A 3,246-nucleotide genomic window follows, 5' to 3' on the forward strand; every position below is an offset into this window, starting at 1 on the left:
ATCAATGCTAAAATGCGGAAGTAAACCTTGGTGAAGTTGGGCAGGATGAAGGGACTTCTCCCATAGGTCATTCGGGGGACACAGAAAGAATCTGCCCTATTTGAGACCACGGGGAGAAGTCACTTGGTTTTCCTCTCGGTCCCTGCCTCTGTTCCCACCACCCAGAGTTCTTTCACATCCACGTCAGTGGCACCTGAGAGAAATCCTCAAATCCCTTTTTCCTTTACTTCCCTCTCCCGTAGTTCTTTGTCAGTCTGCTAATTACTAGGGACAACAGAGGAGTGAGAAGCCAGAACGTCAAAAAGGAAAGCGTGACTCTCTCTCAAACGCACTTCAGGAAGTAATCAGCTTGCCAAAGACCAAACGACTCATGTGGTGAAGCTGGGAGGCGTGGTGGTGAAGACCTTTGATCCCAGTACTGTGAGTCTGAGGCCAGCCTCGTCTACATGTGAGTTCCAGGCTAGCCAGTGCTACATAGTGTTAGCACACACGTGATCCTGATGAGCTGCCCTCGGGAACATAGCAACTGCTTAGGTCATCACCTGCCACCACCAGGTGCCAGGTGTTTGCTGGGCCATCCCAGCTCTCACTCACTCTCTGTTTCCGGAGCTCTCCTCCCTCCCTTTCCTGTCCTCTGAGCACCCTTCTCTTCTCTGCCCTCATGGCTCTATTCCCACCTAGTCTGCCCGCCTGCATGGCTCGCTCATGGCCTCTATTCCTTCTTCAGACCCTCCTACTCCTTCCCCCCAGTAACCCCCCTTTATACCAGATCTGTTGCATGTTGTAATTTCTCAGGGGGCACACCTTGGCATGGGCCCACCATGGTACCACTGCCAACCCCCTCCGCCGCCACAGCATCATTCAATATTGTAACAGTGAGACCCTGTCTCTAAAACAAAACAAAAAGCTGGTAAAGCCACTTCAGAGAGCAATCTGAGGAAGCTGAACACTTAGCGCTAACAGATACCAAATTTATTAATCTCTGGTAGAGTAATAAAGGCTTTAGCCGAGCGTGGTGGCGCAACCCTTTATTCCCAGCACTCGGGAGGCAGAGGCAGGCAGATCGCTGTGAGTTCGAGGCCAGCCTGGTCTACAAAGTGAGTCCAGGACAGCAGCCAAGGCTACGCAGAGAGACCCTGTCTCGAAAAACAAACAAACCAACAAAGAAAAAGAAAAAGAAATAAATAAAAAATAAAGGCTTTAAATCTTTTGGATTTTGGGTTTTGTTTCTGCCCCCCAGCCCTTGAGAAAGTATTCAAAACTCTCCCAGATGAGACTCAACCTTATACCAGGCAGGGCGAGGACTGTCACCTCTCTCTAGGAGATAGTTTGGCTTAGAATCCTGGCAGCTTTTCTCAGTGTTCTCTCTAACCTGCAATTCCTGTATGTTCATATGTATCTGCCCCTCTCCCCTCACTGCCATCTCTTTACGCTGGTAACAAGCTCAATGTCTTCTGGCATCTCAACACTTCCCACTAAAGGTGGAGCTCATGAAATCTTATTGACTTCTTCCTTAGCTTGTTTGGGTTTGCTGTGTTTTTACAATTTAGGGTTTTTATTTGTTTTTTTTAAGACAAGATGTCCGGTAGTTCAGGCTGCCTCGAACTCACTATGAAACAGGGATAGACTTTGAACTCCCAGTTGTTTTGTCTCCACCTCCCAAATGCTGGGGTCACAGTTATGGGTCAACATGTACAGCTGAACCTCTTTTAATCCCAGGTATGGTGGCGCATGCCTTAATCCCAGCACTCGGGAGGCAGAGGCAGGCGGATCGCTGTGAGTTCAAGGCTAGCCTGGTCTACAAAGTGAGTCCAGGACAGCCAAGGCTACACAGAGAAATCCTCATCCCTTCATTTTTTTTTTCTCAGCCTTTCCATCTGTCCAGTCAAATCTGCAATCTTTTCCAAAAGGATAGAACTTACTGACCCTTTCGGCTTTTCCATGTCATTAGCCTTTCTTTTAATCCTTCTAAGCATGAAATATTGTAATAAAAGGACAATGAAAAAAAAACAGAGAATTCCCTCTAAGTATAAGGCAGGAAAGAGTTTTGCAACAGCAGTTGCAACTTTGCTGATACCCTGAAACAGCATTTCTATACCTTCGAATACTGACTCTTCCTCCATACCCTTAGGGACTGTGGAACCCATTGGGCCCCACGTTGGGCGCCAGATGTTGACTCTGTTTCTTAGCAATTAAACTTTATTATACAACCCAACTAGCTTATACAAGAAGGAATAAAGGTTAAAGAGACAAAAGAGTGAACCTTCCGGTAGCCGTTCCACGGGACAGGTCCTTAGGTGTCTCTCTGGCCTGCATGCTGGTCCAGCTGGTCCGCTGCTCTCACGCACTCTCGCCCAGCTGACTTTGTTATTCTCTCTTCCCCAACTGCTTGAGTCACGTGGGAAGAACCGGCTCCTTCTCCCGGTGAGGGTCCATTAGAAAGACAATAGTCCAGGTGGGGTTCCCAGGTCTGCTTCCTAAATTCCAGACCCAGGATGGCTCCACTCAGTCTGTCACAAGGTATTCATGGGGTGCCCCAAGGGTAAAGCCCGCCAAGACTGCTCCCACCTGTGACAAGGCTTATACTTTCCCACATAGATTTGTTTGTTTTGGTTTTTCGAGACAAGGTTTCTCTGTGTAGCCTTGGCTGCCCTGAACTAACTTTGTAGACCAGCCTGGCCTCAAACTCATAGAGATCCACCTGCCTCTGCCTCCCGAGTGTTGGGATTAAAGGTATGCACCACCCAACTGCCTGGCAGTGTGTATGCATGTGTGTGTGTGTGTGTGTGTGTGTGTGTGTGTGTGTGTGTGTGCGCGCGCGAGCTCGGGTGCATGTCTATGGGTGCATGTGCGCACACACGCTTCTGTGTGTGTGTGTGTGTGTGTGTGTGTGTGTGTGTGTGTGATTTCTGAGGGAGAACCCCAGTTAAGGCTCTGCCTCAAACAATGCTCAACTGAATGATTTTCTGGGAAACCCTTCAACTTCTCTGGGAGAATATTCTAGACCCCTTTCCCACAGTAAGTTCTAAATGTCTGTATTCTGGGGTGTGTGGGGACTGTGTATGGTGGTCATGGGATACCTTGCAGGAGTCAGTTCTTATATTTATGGTTGTGAGCCTAGCCTTTAACGGCTGAGCCATCTCTCCAGCCCGCGGGATTCAGTTCTTGATTTCCTCCTTGTGGGTCCAAGGTTGTCAAGCTTAGTAAAAAGCACTTTTACCCACTGGGCCATTTCCCAGACCATAA

This window comes from Acomys russatus, chromosome 19 (genome assembly GCF_903995435.1).
Source record: "Acomys russatus chromosome 19, mAcoRus1.1, whole genome shotgun sequence".
Lineage (NCBI taxonomy): Eukaryota > Metazoa > Chordata > Mammalia > Rodentia > Muridae > Acomys > Acomys russatus.